We start from the raw sequence: 18,760 nt of genomic DNA on the forward strand, positions 1-18,760 counted from the left end.
GTTTGTGAAGTATGTGAAATCCTCAGATGAACGTGTTATGTAAACATGGAAGAACGCCGCCTTGCCAGGCCACAGCCTGTGTCTAGAGATTCTTTAACAAACCAGGTTTTCCTGGTTGGATGCTACTTGCCTGGGGCTATGGTATTCTGAAATAACTAATGTGCCTTTATTAATATGGGTCCATGATCCATGGCCCAGTAGAGGATAGGGATATAAAGATCAAATTATATGTTACATGGACTGAATGTCTCCTAATCTCTTTCATTTCTTTTGAGTAGATTGCTTCAAATCTTCATGGCTCATTGTACATAAAAAGAAAAAGGGGGTGAGAGGAAGAAAGGAAAAAAATCTTGCTTCTTAACTAACAAATATTCCTTGTGTTCAGAAAGATTCTTCAAAGATATTCAAAACCCAAAACTAATCAATTGCTTAGAAATTGGTTCATATAGAGGCGCCTGGGTGGCTCGGTCATTAAGCGTCTGCCTTCGGCTCAGGTCATGATCCCAGGGTACTGGGATCGAGCTCCGCATCGGGCTCCCTGCTCAGCGGGAAGCCTGCTTCTCCCTCTCCCACTCCCCCTGCTTGTGTTCCCTCTCTCGCTGTGTCTCTGTCAAATAAATAAAAAATCTTAAAAAAAAAAAATTGGTTCATATATAATCAAAGTGAATTTCTTGTTGTTGTTCTTTGAGATAGTAGTTGGATTCTTTTTTTATTGAGGTATAATTATCATCTAGGTATAACTATCAGTTAGTTTCAGGTGTACAAAATAATGATTCAGTAATTCTGTACATTACTCTGTGCTCACCACAATAAGTGATCACCATCTGTCACCAAACATTGTTACCATCGTATTGACAATATTCTCAATGTGTGCTTTTCATCACTGTGAATTATTTATTTTGTAACTTGGAAGTTTGTACCTCTTAGTCCCCTTTATCTATTTCACCTGTCTCCCCACCCATCTCCCCTCTGACAACCACCAGTTTGTTCTCTGTATTTAAGAGTCTGGTTTTTTGTCTTTTTTCTTTGCTCATTTGTTTATTTCTTAAATTCCACATATGAGTGAAATCATATGGTATTTGTCTTTCTCTGACTGACTTATTTAACTTAGCAGTATACCCTCTAGGTTTATCCATGTTGTGGCAAAGATCTCATTTTTTTTTTTTGTGGCTATTATATATATATAATACATGCACACAAATCTTTATCCATTCATTTATTGATGGTCCCTTGGGTTGCCTCCATTATGTGGCTATTGTAAACAATGTTGCAGTAAACCTAGAGGTGCATATATCTTTTTGAATTGGTGTTTTGTTTTCTTTGGGTAAATACCCAGTAGTAGAATTATTGGATCATATGGTATTTCTATTTTTAATTTTTTGAGGAACCTCCGTACTGTGTTGCACAGTGGCTGCACCCCTTCCCATTCCCATCAAACAGTGCACAAGGGTTTCCTTTCTTCCACATCCTTGCCAACACATGTTATTTCTTATCTTTTTCATTTTAGCCATTCTGAGTTGTGTAAGGTGATATCTCATTGTGTTTTGATTTGCATTTCCCTGATGATGAGTGATGTTGAGTAGCTTTTCATGTGTCTGTTGGCCTTTCTGTATGTCTTCTTTGGAAAAATATCTATTCAGGTCTTCTTCCCGTTTTTAATTGGATTACTCAGGGTTTTTTGGTGTTGAGTTTTATAAGTTCTTTGTGTATTTTAGATATTAACCCCTTATTGGATATATCATTTGCAAATATTTTCTTCTATTCAGTAGGTTGCCTTTGTTGATTTGTTTATGGGTTCCTTTGCTATGCAAAAGCTTTTTATTTTGGTGTAGTTCCAATAGTTTAATTTTGCCTTCATTGCCCTTCCCTGAGGAGACATACCTAGAAAAACGTTTTTATGGCAATGTCAAAGAAATTGCTGTCTATGTTTCCTTCTAGGAGTTTTATGGTTTCAGCTCTCATATTTAGGTCTTTAATTTTGAGTTTATTTTCATGGATGGTGTAAGAAAGTGGTCCAGTTTCATTCTTTTGCATGTAGCTGTCCAGTTTTCCCAGCACCATTTGTTGAAGAGACTGTTTTTTCCCTACTGTATATTCTTGCCTCCTCAAGGGGAGTATTTTTTAAGTCCTATTGAATTCCAAAGCAATTTAAGTTATCGCATTAAAATGATGTATTATCACATTAAAAATCATATTGTTATCACCTTTTCAAGTAGTTCAAACATTAGAAAGCTATTCATATGCAAGTTTGTTAGTAGACTTGCTGAACATTTTGCAGATTTATTTTGTAAGTTGCCAAAAACCTCTACTACATAAAGTTGTCAACATACATCTGAAATTATTAGTTCAATGACACTTTTTGAAAAATACAATTTTGTGCCTCTTGTAATGTGTGTCGACAGTTAGCGGCATTAATTAGCACTCAGCAGTCAGGAACTGAGCTCATTTCCAGCTGTTAATCTGGGACCAACTCAACGAAGGCTCCTATGATCTAAACAAGTCTGGCTACTGGTCCTTCAGTTCATAATATGTCATGCTTTGGGGGGGAAAGCTTTATTTCCATTTGTTTTTTTATTACCTACACTATTATTGTCACTGCTTGCAGTTTACTGAAAACATTGCTTTGTGAAGAAATTGGCATGTAAATGGCAAAATACAAAATCTTACATAAGGAGGATTACAGGTTGTTTAGATTTTTGATACATATTCAATGAATTTGAGGCCCACTACAGTTGTTTGCATAAAATCTAAATTATTCTGTAAACAGTGTAAGGGAAAATAAACTTTTAAAAATGATCTATACAAGTTAACAAAGTTAAGAATATTTATGATTAGTTTTGTAAAATTATACTTTGTAGAGTTACTTTTCTTGGAAATAATTGAGATGCTTTTTCCAGAACATGCTTTGTATCATATGTAGATCAATATAGGTAGATTTTACCATATTAATCTATATACCTAGATAGATGGAAGACTATAAATATAGATATAGAGAGATGGGGATGTTTCACTACCTATATAAATATGCATGTATATAGTATTAATGTATAATAAACTATCATTTTCATTTCTCATTTCTCTTCCAGAAAAAATTAATTGTTAAACAACAAGTTCCTCTGTGGCGTTTCTAATAATATTTAAAATGAACTCCTTTAACAATATTAAAGAAAACATAAGCTATAATTTAAGCATAAGTAGAATATACTTCCCTGTATTTGTAGAAACTAAGTCTACCCAGCACAGCAGTGTGCTGGAAGTGGCTCACACCAGCTTGTGAGAGCCGAATGTTAAATTTTCGGGCCTTTTGTGAGCCAGTTGTTAAATACCCACTATTAAATCTTTTTAAGACTATTTATTTGAGAGAGAAAGAGAAAGCCCTTGTGCAAGCAGGGGGAGGGGCAGAGGGAAAGAATCTCAAGCAGACTCCCCGCTGAGCGTGGAGCATGATGCAGGGCTCAATCTCAGGACCCTGTGATCATAACCGGAGCCAAAATCAAGAGTCCGGTGCTTTACTAAGTGAGCCACCCAAGCCCTCCACATTATTAAATTTTTGATTATATAAACTTATGAAGTACACTTAAAGCAAAATTAATAAATACTCAAAACTCATGAATCCCTAGTTTTTTAATCTATGCTCTTGAAGTTATTTACTATATCTGTATGAAGAAATATTGGGTAATAATGAGCTACTGGGCATCTCTTTCCAACCTCTCATTCAGTGACATCACATCAGTAGCTTGATACTGGCCATATTGGGAGTATTTACACTCAGAAATCAGCAAATCCTACCAATGAGAAGGTTTTTTCGCTAGAGAGTTGGCTGTTAAAACATTTACTGGCATACTACTGACCTATACTAACTAAATTATTGCATAAATATCTAAATCTATCGATTCGTTATATCAACTTATCCTTCTTCAGGTAGACTTTAGTGAAAATGAGGAAAGGATAATATTGTATATTCCCATCTGTAAAAAGTGCTTTAAGATTTTATACACATATAAAAAAATTTTATTATTCTAAGCCCTTTCTAAACTTGAAAATCAGGTGTGATCTTAGACAACATTGGAAAATGCACTTCAAGTGAAGATTGGCAAATAATTTTTGCACTTGTCTAGGGCAGCCCTAGCTGATGTGCAGCCAGGTTTTCCACTTGCCCTTGCGTCCACTAGCAGGAATGAAGCTCAGGTAACATTCACTGAAAAGAGTGACCTTAGGCCAAGGGAAGGAGTCTCAGTGTAAATGAATCTCACGAACGTATTACATCAGTGGTACCCTTTTCAACAAGGCCCAAGCCCTGACAATTCAGTTTCCATTCATTTTCATTGTATAATATATTATCATATTTCTTACAGATGTTTAGAGAAATGGGTAATTGTGATACTAATATCTACACGGAAACCTTAAAGTAAAATTTTATGCCTTGCTGTACAGTTTCTGAATGGAGTCAGTTTGTCTTTTGGCGTACACCATTTCTAAGTGGTATTACAACAGGTCAGACACACCACTTCCCACTCTGTAGTGAAGTGGCTACACAGTGAGGTTACAGTGACCTAATAAATGGAAATACAGTGAGAACACTTTTAAAAATCTGCATGCAGCCTTACATTCAGAATTTAAATTGGATTCTTAAATGAGTCCTCCTCCTAAGCTGTATAATACAGATCTTCACTACTTAGTGGAAAAACATGCTTTTCCCAATTAGTAAAGTTAGAAGAAGAGGGGGGAAAAGGTATATGAATGTCAACAAATCATCTCTTTACAATCTGGCTGCATTTAAATTTCAAATTAACTAACTGATGTTACATATAAACACTTATAATCGCACTTTACCGAGACAACACTAAATATGGGAGGATCAGAATATTATCCATGGTGGCAAAATTGTTAAGAGATTATGTAGCTTTAATTGACGGAAATTTTTTTTATTTTATATATAGATGTATGTATATAAAAACATCCAATATTATTCTAAAACTTTATCATAGTTTTTTTAAGTAATCCAAAAAAAGTTTATAATGTCTGTCATTAATTCTTTTTTTTTTAAAGATTTTATTTATTTATTTAACAGAGAGAGATAGCGAGAGCAGGAACACAAGCAGGGGGAGTGGGAGAGGGAGAAGCAGGCTTCCCGCAGAGCGGGAAGCCCAATGTGGGACTCGATCCCAGGACGCGGGGATCATGACCTGAGCCGAAGGCAGACGCTTAACGACTGAGCCACCCAGGCACCCTGTCTGTCATTAATTCTTAAAAGAACAAATAATCATGAGGATAAAAGTTAAAGGATTATTTTGTCATACTTCACTTCTCTGAGTGGTGGTTGTAGTTTTTTCAACTTTTTTATGATGTCAAAGCATGAATAAATCATATCTAAATGACTTGCTAAAAAGTTAGTAACAGAAAAAAATGTATGTGGGGCGCCTGGGTGGCTCAGTCGTTAAGAGTCTGCCTTCAGCTCAGGTCATGATCCCGGGGTCCTGGGATCGAGCCCCGCATCGGGCTCCCTGCTCAGTGGGAAGCCTGCTTCTCCCTCTCCCACACCCCCTGCTTGTGTTCCCTCTCTCGCTGTGTCTCTGTCAAATAAATAAATAAAATCTTTAAAAAAAGAAAAAATGTATGTGTATCTATAGAGATCTATAGTAACTATAGATATTAATATACTTTCTCTGATCACCCCTGTAACATGGTTTTGTATGTGTGTATAGATCTCTATAGATACACACACACATACACATACAGAGCCATGTTCATGGGTGATCAGAGCAAGTGTATTAATTTTATCATGCCAGATGAGTAGTGTCATTTATGGATTCACAATTTTCCTATTGTAATTACATGGCCTTGTGGAAGAAAAGACATAATTATCATTTTCAGTGTCCCTGGCCTCACTGAGCAAACGGCTCTTGATATTGACATTTTGTACCATGGATAATGATACTCTTCCTTCATTCAGAGGAACAAGAAGTGCTATATAAGCACCCACTCATCAATGGCCATTGTTTTATCATCAATTATCACACATTAGAAAAGAAACAGCACCAAGCCTCACCCAGTGCAAATTATTATGTTCTCACTAAACCTCACCAATATTGAACATTCAAATTAAGTTCGTGCTTTTGATAGGAAGATAAGAAACTATACGATGGTAGACCAAAATATTTTTTATCAGGTCTAGCATTTTAAATAAGATAAATTAAAACTATTTGAAATTTGAAAGTTTATTTTTAAAGAACATGAGCTTGCTGATAAAAATTAACTAGAAACTAGAAAAATGCTCATCAAGCCTTAGTTACATTAAATGCATTATTTTACTAAAAGGCTGGGTTTTTAAAAAGCAATTATTAAAACAAATAGCAATTCAAATAAAGAAAGGCAAACTTTGCTTCTGATTGTGTGAGTATGCACACATACACACACAAAAAGTGATTTCAGCAAAAGGTCTTAATTTTGTATACCACTGTCCATTATATTGGTAGGCAGGCTAGAATACAAATATCTCATTCAGTTTAGGTATGTATTTTCAGTTATTCTGACAAGACACCAAGGAATGATACTCATATGACTTAATGTAGTTTGGTAAGACACTCTGGTAAAATTTTGGCTCTTATCCAGGGAGAAAAAAACACTGTTATGGAAACCAAAGTCTTGGAAGTAAGTGGTTTATGAGTCAGGAATATATTAGGCTATATAGAATTAATGAGTGCTATCAGCCGATATAAAATTCGACATGCAAATTTCACCGTCTGGCACAGATGAGATTTTAAATTAAATATAGCTAAGGGCCTATCTTCTGATAATCTAAACTAAAAATGTTGGCTTGAATTTGTCAGTATATCTGAGTTTACCTGGAGATTAAATTAACCAAGAAGTTGAATATGGGATCCTGTATAAAATCATTGTAATTCATATTCATACCTCTCTAAAAAATACACTAAAATGGGGGGTTTTATTCCTTATGAACTGAGGAAAGTATGCACTCTTACTATTTACATTTTGAATGAACATTTAAAAACATGTTTATTAGACACAGCTACATACAAATGGTGTTTCTATTTTGGCTATGTTCTGTTAGAAATTATGTCATTTCTGTCATTGACTGTTTTCCTCAACTTCATCAAGCATTCTAAAAAGAGGTCTTCTGAGAAGTCAATACACATGAAACTTTGGTTTGGATCAGAGCCCGCCTGACATGTATTTACTTGGGAATTATTTTTTATTACAATAATGCTTGTGGTTGATAATAACATCATTTGGGGAAAGCCTCTTCTCTTAAATGGTTCAAAGATTCCCTATGTAAATTATAGTCTCTTAGATAAGAGTTTTTACATAGTTGGAAAATGTATGATTTAAGAAGAATTTAATAATAGAAGTAGGTCAATTGTAATTTTATCAAATCCTTGATAGCAATATATATAATGTATATGTATGTATAATATATACACACACAAAAATGAACAGTGAAAATAAAATGCTAACAAAAATGAAATGCAGCAAAGAAACAAAAAGTAATAATGTTGGAAGTGAAATTCAAATCAAATGTAAATGGAGTTATGGAAATAATAGCTGACTGGGAATGCTGGCCCTGCCTCCATTCAACAGACTCAGGATATGCTGCCAAAGGAACATCGTGAAGGCGAACTTATTGGTAGACATGAAGAAAGTGGTGGCGATGACAAGGTTAAGAAGTCCCAGAGGAAGGTGATGCCAGACACACACACATTAAGGGAATTCTCAGATATTTCATGTCATGAAAGTGCAAAGGACAAAATATCGGAAGCTAATCCAAACCTAGAAAGGATTATGACACTTTTCCAAGCCATAGAAAAGATGTTTTTCCCAAATCATAAGCGTTGCACTCTTCACTGGGTAGCCAGGCTCTGCGGCCACGGTTAAAAGGCAGATAAGTGCAACCCAGCATAAAAGACCAGTATGTGATTTAAGGTCGCTGAGAACAAACAGTACACACACCAGGAAAAAGTGGTACAGCATTTCTTGCAGCAAGAGAAAAGAGAAAGTGCCCAGGATCCAGCCCCTTACAACACGTCAGTCCTCCGCAGACAGCAGATCCACTCCACAGCCAACTTGGGCAGTGGAGCTTCACACTTAGTGCTCGAGTAGAAGGACCCTGACCCCTCCCCTGGGTCTGAAATATAGAAAGCTGGGGGTGTGCTTGAGGGTCACTGATGCACATGGTTTAAAAAGAACAAAAAAGTCTACATCAGGCTCAGAATAGAGAAAGATACTCCCTCTGCAGATGATAAGCCCAGTACAAGCGTGAGGACTCTTTATCTCCCCATAAAAAAAAAAAAAAAAAATTGGGGCCCAAGGCCACCCTTTTCTTTTTTCTTTTTTTTTTATAGTCAGATATTTATTTAAAAATCCGATCCACCAACTTAGTGTTTTCCACCAACTCGGGGTCCAGAAACCTTCACAGGCTTCACAATCTTTTGCTTAGGTGCTGCCTTCATGGGAGCCTTAGCAGCAGCCATTGCTGTGTTTTTAGATGCTTGCTTAGCCTTTTTTGCTTCCCTGGCAGCCTTGATGGCCTGTTCTCATTGTGCCTTCCTAACTTCAGGTTTCTGATTCCTCTTGGCCATTGTATCAGCAAGAGATGCACCAGTGATGGCCCTCTGGAATTTAGCTGCACGGCGGGTTCTTTTCTTTTGAATTTCTTCCAACTGTCCCTTTTTGTGCTTTCTTCTGTAGAGGACAGTCCAGTTTACCTGCCGAGGATTTCTCTTGGAAAGGAATGCCGACTAGCATTTTGCGTTAAGAAACTGGAAAACCTTCCCGTCGGTCCCGGCGTAGCGCCTGCCACGTCTGGGGTAAATCTTGTACCCACTGAAACTGCACAGTTCGACCTTCATAGCGGCGGCACCCGGGAAGGCCACCCTTTTCTTAAATGACTTTTTTAACTTTATTGAGTGGATCTTACACATTCTCACCACATACACGCCGAAAAAGCTGCCCATGTTAACTATGTGAGGTGATGGATGTGTTCATTACCAAGGCCACTCATGAGACCGTGCATGGGGGAAGACGCTGCGCATGACTGCCTTTCCCAATGGTAAATTGCATGACAAGAAGAAAGAAAGTGCTATTCCGAACTATCAGTGTTTTTTTACAAAGAAGGAAAACACTTTAATCCACAGTGCTTCTAAGGTTTTAAGTTACAGTATACTTACAAAAAAGTATTTTATCCCCTTCCATTTTCCTACACCTTTATAACTGAAAATGAGAGACTTTAATGTTTTGACAAAAATTTTAAGATCAATTTTAAGTTTTCCATTGCTTTTTAAGATCACTTTGCATGGTCTCAGTTTGCAGTCATTTTTACAGTCCCGCACTACTATGCAAAGCAAAGACTGCCTGTATACTTCTGATGTCGGCATATTCTACAGGAAGAACCATTTTAAGTACCAAGCAAGTTTGCTAGATGAACCCTTTGCAGTTGTCTGCATATTGACCTTCATATTCCGCCTTTCGGATAAGCATAAAACTAAATGACTTTATGGGCCTAGTACACTCCTACTGTGTAACTCTGGCTCTAAATGACTTTAGAGTATAAATGAGCATTTGCCCAGTGAAATAATTTGTGTTTATTGAATATTTACAAGTCAAGGGAGAGAAAACTAGTGAGCTTATTGACCCAGGACACTGACTTGTGACTTGAAAGAATAGGAATTCTCTCAGTGTGCATTACATTATCCAAACTATTCTTTAACAATCGTTTACTAATAGCCCACTATGTATATAGGAGAGGATACAGAATTACATGGCATAGACCCCACTCTCAAAGAGTTTGCAATTTAATTAGAGAATAAAAACATATTCGTTAATTTTTCAGTAAACATTTGAATGGCTACCATGTGCCAGGAACCAGGCAATCTCTTGGAATTACATAAGAGGACAAAATGCACAAAGAACTCTGCCTCAGAGAATTTGCATGCTTATTTCACAGCAATAAGTAAGGGAAGTATAATTTAGTGAGAAATTATATTGGTCAAATAGGGGAACAAGTAGTAAGGGGTAAGACATTGGAAAAGTGGAATTTTAGCTGAGTCATAACCAGTAGAGCTGTATATGGAGTATACATTAGAATAAAATTATTCAAGGGGCGCCTGGGTGGCTCAGTTGGTTAACGACTGCCTTCGGCTCAGATCATGATCCTGGAGTCCCGGGATCGAGTCCCGCATCGGGCTCCCTGCTCAGCAGGGAGTCTGCTTCTCCCTCTGACCCTCCTCCCTCTCATGCTCTCTGTCTCTCATTCTCTCTCTCGCAAATAAATAAAATCTTAAAAAAAAAAAAAAAGAATAAAATTATTCAAAAACTTGTTCGTGGCATTTAGCTTTAAAATTCTCTTTTGCTTTGAAAAAATTTATAACTATAGAGAATTAGTTTTCAGATACTGACCTAGGCTTTAAAATCATTTCTATGTCTCCACTTAAATATACACAGGGCACCATTGCAGGGGAAGCAGCCATCATGAAGTTCTTTCTGCTTATTAAATTCATGACAGCCATTGAGCGAAGTGATTTCTGTTCATTAAGTTCTTCTCCTTCAAAGGCCATAATCTAAAGTTAATGGCCTTAAACCATCCTGTCTCAATATGAGCACTCAACTTCTTTCTCTAGACAAGTGCAAACTTTTGGTAAAACTGAGAGAATAGTATTCCTGGAGAGAACAGACATTGTTCATCCAAACTTAGTGATTATCTTGTATTAACAGAATTTCACATCTTCTTTTTCTCCTTTCAGGGGAAAGAAAACATTGCAGACCCACATAATATGTATGTATGTATATAGATATATATGTGGCATGCAGACTGAATCATTCATAATCATAAAGCCAGAAAATGGACTTTTTCTTGCCAAAAAAAGAGCTAATCTCTAAGATTTCCAGGTTTTGAAGATACAAAATATATTTAGCTATTGAATATATTTGTAAAGGAGTAGTCCTAAAATGTACATTTACACTTTTCTTCTTTATTACTCCAGTTCCCTTTTCATACTTGCCTTCAACAAAAACACCCCCAAATTCATAAATTCCTTGGTGTACAAGAAAATAAAAAAAAAGGTCCTTATGGATTCTTTTCCATCTCCAAGATAAAACTGTCATTCTTTGGCCCATTCTTGGCTTTTGGTCATTTCTATTACATATATTCATAGATAAGTCATTGGAAGAGATAGGTAAAGGGCTTAGTGTCCTGCTTGGCACCTGGTAGGTACTTAGTAAGTGACTGCCGCATTAGTGCGTGATTTTTAGCTGACTCAGTCACTTGGTTTGGCCTCAAGTAACAGAATCTGGACATACTTGACTAAAACAATAGGATTTTATTTGATCACATAACAAGAAGTCTGGTCACAGGGTATATCCAAAATTAGTTCAGTGGACACTGTGGTTCAGCTCCTCTGTGACTCTTGTCTTCACCTCCTGGTTGCAAGATGGCTCCAGCAAATCCAAGCACCTTGTCCTCACAGAACATCAATAGCAGGAAAGGATCTCTTTTTCCTCTTCCTCGGTCTCTTTCTCACTCTCCTTTTTTAATCCATGAAGAAATTCCCGGAATGCTTTGTAACACACTTTCCTCCAACTTCCATCAGCCAGAGTTGGATGGTATATCCGTATCCCTACTGCAAAGGAAGTTGAGAAAGCAAATTCAACTTCTGTGGCAGGAGATGGGCTCTGTTGGAAAGAAAGAAGCTTGGAAAAATGGATACTGTTTGCAGCATTGGCATAAACATTTTCCCCAGCTATGAAAATGTATCATTCCACAAGGCTTTTGTATCCCCCATTTGTTTTGATATAAGTAATGCTCTTGATTTTATCATTTTTTCTTAATATCTGTAGCTCTATTTCCACAGAAATTTATTTCAAAAATTCTTTTGCATTTTTACAATGAGATCAGATGTTTCTGTTTCTATCACTTCATACCCGTTTTTCAGGAAGAAAGGCTGTTTCTGTTTTCCTGACACATGTACATTTTGGCGAGGGGGGGGCTGACCATTCTCTCATTGTGCAACATGTCACATATATATTTATACTTCCCAAGTCTTCTTAAGGTAGTAACCTTCAAAATGTGATTTTTACATCATTCTCCTCAACCTTTGTATTTATATTTTCAGTTTATTATATTTCCTTCCTTTATATTTAATTCTTCTAAATTTTTCTTCTAAATTTTCTGACCTTATACCACATTTATTTGTCTTTCTTAAAATAGCTTTCTTATATATGGCATCTCTCTATTATCAGGATCTCTCGTTTTAAAAGGTTCTGTATCTTGATTGTGTTGGTGGTAGCACAAATCTATGCATACAATAACATTTCATAAAATTATACATACACGTTCAAATGAGCATAAAAACATGAGTAAGGGCTGTAGTTTAGTTAATTGTATTGTGCCAAGACCAATTTCTTGGTTTTGATAAGGTATTACAGTTATTTAAGATGATACCATTGGAAGAAGCTTGGTGAAGTGTACATAGGACCTCTTAATACTATTTTTGCAACTTCTGTAAGTCTATACTTACTTCAAAAAAAACTTTTAAGGTGTTCTCTCATTCCCATCTTTCTTCAGATTGTGCATGTTTATGCCACATAAATTTAAAAGGTTTATATACTCAAAGAGTGTATAAACTCTCTCATTAAAAAATTCCAAGGTTCTCTCCTATGATAATAAAGTTTTATTGTAATAGAGTCTATAATAATAATAAGTTTTCCTTTTAACTACGTATGCCCTCCTATTACATAATGCTGTAAGAAAAAATATTCATCAATGGCATTTTAAAAATCCGGTGATAAAAATAATACTTTTTTTATACATTTGTTTGATTAACTCTAATCCGGTGTGTAGAAATGGCTGACAAATCATTTGTAATTGTTCTTCCCACATTTTTTCAGTTTTTCTTTCAAACTGACTGCATTATAAATCACATCTTCCAATACAATTTTATCTTTGTTTCTCCTAAAATATTTAAGCTCTGTACTATTTGTTTGTTTTTTTGTTTTTGTTTTGTTTTGGGGGGTTCTTTTTGTATTTTTGTGCCTACCTCCATCACTTACTCCTGATTTTTAAATACTTATTTGTCCTTCTCTTCTATTATTTCTTTATAATTTTGTAATCTTATTGATCAAAAAATCTCATTTTCCTTTTGCTATCTCTGCACTCAACTATTGATCTTCTCTGTCTAAGATACTGGACAGCACCAAAGGGAAGACAGTGCCCTTTTCTGAAAAGCCAAAGTCCTGTGGGGAGATAAGAAAGACAAGTACTCAAATACAAATGAGAGGAGGTTCATAATGGTAAGTGTCACATGTGTGGTGACATTTCCTCAGCTCTACCCCCACATTTACTCTAACCAAGCTTGTCTTCCTCTGCAGTTTCACCTGCAAAGGTAGCTGAACGTAACAAACACCTGCACCCCAATCCTGTTTAAACTGTAGTCCAATCTAATCATTTCAGCAGGAACTTTTTACAAAGTGCTCGGTCTTCCTTGGGGAGAAATGTTTTTAAAAAGCCGTGATGTGAGCCTTGGCTCCACCTTTACCCAGAGTGTGAGTTTGGCTTACTTCACCTTTTCTAAGCTTCAATGTCCTCATCTGTTAAATAATGGGGACAATAGTGTAGAGCTGTTCTGAGGATTATGTGGAACAATTCTTGGAAAGCACTTAGTATGGTACCAAAAAAATTAGCGCATCCTTGTGTATATATTTTTTGTTTTTTTAAAAAAATTTTCAGGATCAATGAAATTTAGAGAATCAGTTTATTCATTTTCTACTGTCAGAATGTTAATCAAGCAATATCTACTTTCCCTGGAAAAAAAATCCATTCATTCCAGGTAGATTTCTTCCTTCAAAAACATCATTGTATTTCATACATTGGGGTATGAATTTAATTCCTGTGATTTTTTTTTTTTGGTCTTAGTGTTAATGTATTTTTGGCTCACTGCTGCTCTTTGTGGCTCTCTAATCTGTGTGTGTGTGTGTGTGTGTTTTGGGGGAAAGAGGTAGAGAAAAGAGGTCACCTTCAACTCTGAATAGTTTCCCTGTGATTGTATTTTTTTAATCCATTTCATGGATGTTAATATTGACATATAAAGGGTTAGAAGTTTAGCAAAAGTGTCCTATGTAGATTGGGGTTGAGAGCTCACATTTTCAGATAGCAACATGAGTATTTCTACCCAGTCTCTTAAAGTATTCTCAGGCTTGTAGGATTACAAGAGTGGCTGTGAATCCATCTGAAATCCTTCTAGGATGTGACTAGAATGAAGTCCAGCCAAACAGGGAAACAGCATGTGCCTCATGAATTTTCTTTTTATTAATAATGACTCAAGAAGACAGCAGATGGTTTTAACTATGCAGACCAACCAGCAAAATTCCAAATACAGAAAATGAGCATCTCAGATCCCTTTAAAGGATAATTTAAAACACAAGTAAATTCCCAGAGGGCCAACAGCAAAACTGAAATAGTAGAAGTATCAGTGAGATGTGTGGGGAGTTAGAGAATGAATTAATGGGTGTTGCCCTCAGAATCCCAGCAGCATATACACTTCCTAAGATGGAATGGCCAGAAGAAAGGATTTGCCAGAATTAAGAGTCCCTAATTAGGGGTCTCTAGAAAGATTCCCTTAAAAATCAGTCCTGGTTCCTTCTGACCTTTTGCAGAAAATCCCCCTTAATGTGGTTTTGGATATCTTCCTCAGAAATCACCTGATTGTGAGCAGAGATGAAGGTAAAGTAATTAGGCTGAAGCTTAGGGCTTCTCACTGAAGCTTCATGGGCCCCTGTAACCGAATTCTCAACTGTAATTATAAAATCTTCCGAAAGATGACTCCCTAAATGGCCTGTGTTTCAGGCCCCACAAAATGTGGATCCACCCTTGTTGTCAGGTATAAAAACTTGCTTAAACCAACTCAAGGAACTCCTCTTTTGTGGAGTCTTTCTATCTTGTTTCGGCTCCTCTCACTCTGTCTACTCCCCTTTCCTCCCCTTTGCAAAACAGTTTTGCTGCCCTGACTACCCGGCCCTACGAGGTCTCTGGGCTTGGGTGTAGTTCTGGTTGGCAGTGGTGCTAAGTTTGGCTCTGACGCTACATGAACTTTCAAACCAAACCCCTGCAGGCAAGGAACTGACTCCTGTCCTTAAGCTCCGATTCTGAATTCCTCAGAGAGAGTGCCCACTTCTCCAGCTCAGGTCAGTGATCGCCTCGATGCAATCAGCTGAGACTGGGCTAGTTGGGGAAGGCTCTGTCCTGAGCTAGGAGAACTGTTTTTTGGGGAGTAGGAAGTCAAATTCTCTAAGGAGGAGTGAGTGGGTTGGCATGAATGTCATGTCTACCGTATTTAAAAAGGAAGTTGACTCAGTGTTTTTAATCTGCTTAAGATATACTAATAACTGAACAAGGAAGGGCGATAGCAAATGGCTTGCTTTCTCACTGTGATTCACATAGTGCTTGGAAATCTCTCTCTTCCTGCAGTCTTTCTTTTTATATTTTTTTTAGGATTTTCAAATCTCTATGCAAATAGCATTCAAAAAGATTTTTACTAATTTCCAGAATACCTCATAAGCTTAGTCTAGTGTTTTAGCACCCGGCCAGTGACTCTGTTAGGCGAGGAAAGAAACCTAACCAATGTCTTTTTTATATCTAAAGATAGTAATACTTGTTTGTTTTTCTCTAAGCTGAATACTTGTGCACTGTTATTCATAGGAACAGAGCCAAAGAAGAGAAATGGTGTTATCTTCTGGACAACATAGGCTAAGAACCTGGAAATGGCTTATGGCTGACTAATTGACCCAATTGATTTTGTGTGTATAAACGTACTCTATGATATGCACAGGATATATTTCTTCGCAAGCCAGTATTTCTTGGGTTAGATGGGAATACAGAAAAGGCTGATTGATCCCCAACTCCTAGGAAAATCAGCCTTTTTCTGATCTTGTTTGTATGCCCATATACTATATGCCGCAGAGACCACCATTTTTCCAGGCCCTCCCTTATATGTTAATTCTTTTTTTTTTTAGAGAGAGAGACAGCGAGAGAGGGAACACAAGCAGGGGGAGTGGGAGAGGGAGAAGCAGGCTTCCCGCTGAGCAGCGAGCCCAATGTGGGGCTCGATCCCAGGACCCCGGGATCATGACCCTAGCCGAAGGCAGATGCTTAATGACTGAGTCACCCAGGCGCCCCTATATGTTAATTCTTATGAGCAAGTTACTAGATACCTCAACACAAACAGACCCAGAAAAGTCTGTTCTCAGGAGGCAAGATATATCATTCAACAGATAGATCAATCATACCCACTCTAGAAATAAGTATTGCTTTGTTCCAACTATCTTTTCTCTTAATGAATTCCTAAAATTTACATGTTTAGATTCCTGTTTTGCATATAATTGCACAAAACTTTTCTCATTTAAACCCAATGTGTTTTATTGAAAAGAGTCTAGAGGGCTTGGGGCGCCTGGGTGGCTCAGTTGGTTAAGCGACTGCCTTCGGCTCAGGTCATGATCCTGGAGTCCCAGGATCAAGTCCCGCATCGGACTCCCTGCTCAGCGGGGGGGTCTGCTTCTCCCTCTGACACTTCCCCTCTCATGTTCTCTGTCTCCCATTCTCTCTCTCAGATAAATAAATAAAATCTTTAAAAAAAAAAAAGTCTAGAGGGCTTAAGGAAAGGCAAATTTAGCTGCTAAGAGAACCAGCTAGACCACCAGTCTGAAAAATATTTTGAACTATTTTTTAATAGCTCAGTGGTAAGTAGGATGAAGTAGGTAGACCCAAAGCAGACTGGCCAATTTCTACCTGGACAACAAAGTAGGTCATTAGTTTCCCCGGATATAGATATTTCTGTAACAAATACTTCTTTAGTATTGTTTTTAAAGATTTTTAGGGTGTTTTGTTTATTCAAAAAAATTAATTTCTGGGCGCCTGGGTGGCTCAGTTGGTTAAGCGACTGCCTTCAGCTCAGGTCATGATCCTGGAGTCCCGGGATCGAGTCCCACATCGGGCTCCCTGCTCAGCAGGGAGTCTGCTTCTCCCTCTGACCCTCCCGACCCTCCCCCCTCTCATGCTCTCTCTCTCTCAGTCTCTCTCTCAAATAAATAAATAAAATCTTAAAAAAAATGAATTTCTTTAAAACTACAGTTGGATATGGGTAGCATAAAAAATTACAGCTGAAAATACAAAATATTTCACTTTGTATTGCACAAATAATTATAAGTGTTGTGTGTTGTGAGTAAACGATGGCAATAGGAACTTTCTTTGACCACCACTTTCTCCTCTCAGGGGGGTGACACCGCCCAACCAGAGAAGTCCGTGTTTCAGGCCATATTCATCTCCTTCTGATGGCATCGCAGGTGCCCCGTGCCTTTACTGTGAGCATCTTTGCCGTAGGCATCTTTGCCACAAGCATTTTCACCATATAACTAACTGGCTGTAAGGCAGTTTTGTTGCAAAAGATTAAAAAGTAAATGGTTGACAGCTTGGTTTGGAAGGTTGTTGGTTTCATCAGCTGGTTGACAGTGTGCTGTCATTTCTCCACTGATGCAATACTCCCATTTTTATATTATATAAATCTTAGCCCTCATAATGGTCTATACAGTGACTTGGAGTTTGGAACCCCCATTTCCCATAGAACTTTGGAATGTTTGTCAACATTCCAATGTGACAACACGCCAAAAACAAACAACAAGGTAGAAGGCTTTCACAACACAATACAAAGCTCAATTACAAATATGCTGCCTAGTATATGAAAGACTCCTAACTCTCTTAATAGGGAAGAAATTTTGGTGAAAAAAGAACAAGCGTGATGCCAAACAACTTGATGAATGAACAAGCAGGACTCTGAAAAACAAACTGAGGGTTCTAGAGGGGAGGGGGGTGGGGGGATGCGTTAGCCTGGTGATGGGTATTAAAGAGGGCACGTACTGCATGGAGCACTGGGTGTTATACGCAAATAATGAATCATGGAACACTACATCAAAAACTAATGATGTAATGTATGGTGATTAACATAACAATAAAAAATCAAAAAACTGTATTAAAAAATGTGTAATACTAAGAACAAAAGACTTGAAGACAAGGCTGAGGTACAGTCCACAAAGTAGTAACAGTTATTTGTGAAGCATTGCCATGAATCTGCACACATTTTTTTTTTAATTTTTATTATGTTATGTTAGTCACCATACAATACATCATTAGTTTTTGATGTGGTGATCCACGATCCATTGTTTTCGTATAACACCCAGTGCTCTGTGCAGTATGTGCCCTCCTTAATACCCATCACCGGGCTAACCAATCCCCCCTCTCCCCTCCCCTCTAAAACCCTGTTTGTTTCTCAGAGACCGTAGCCTCTCATGGTTCATCTCTCCCTCTAATTCCCGCCCCCCTCATTTTTCCCTTCCTTCTCCTAGTGTCCTCCATGCTATTCCTTATGTTCCACAAATAAGTGAAACCATATGATAATTGACTTTCTGTGCTTGGCTTATTTCACTTAGCATAATCTCCTCCAGTCCCATCCACGTTGATGTAAAAGTTGGGTATTCATCCTTTCTGATGGCTGAGTAATATTCCATTGTATATATGGACCACATCTTCTTTATCCATTCATCTGTTGAAGGGCATCTTGGCTCTTTCCACAGTTTGGCTATTGCGGACATTGCTGCTAGGAACATTGGGGTGCATATGGCCCTTCTTTTCATTACATCTGTGTCTTTGGGGTAAATACCCAGGAGTGCAATTGCTGGGTCATAGGGTAGCTCTATTTTTAAA

The 18,760-nt window shown here is 37.5% G+C and overlaps 1 protein-coding gene and 1 pseudogene across 3 annotated transcripts in view; one reads left to right on the forward strand and one right to left on the reverse strand.

Annotated features, from left to right (window-relative positions):
* Window positions 1–18,760, forward strand: part of KCNQ5 (potassium voltage-gated channel subfamily Q member 5) — a 476,049-nt gene that overhangs the window by 194,314 nt on the left and 262,975 nt on the right. The gene's annotated exons all lie outside the window — the stretch shown is intronic.
* LOC102727403 (large ribosomal subunit protein eL24 pseudogene) lies at window positions 8,335–8,883 on the reverse strand (annotated as a pseudogene).

The sequence above is a fragment of the Leptonychotes weddellii genome, chromosome 8, assembly GCF_054177405.1.
Source record: "Leptonychotes weddellii isolate Sample4059 chromosome 8, ASM5417740v2, whole genome shotgun sequence".
In the NCBI taxonomy this organism is placed as follows: Eukaryota; Metazoa; Chordata; class Mammalia; order Carnivora; family Phocidae; genus Leptonychotes; species Leptonychotes weddellii.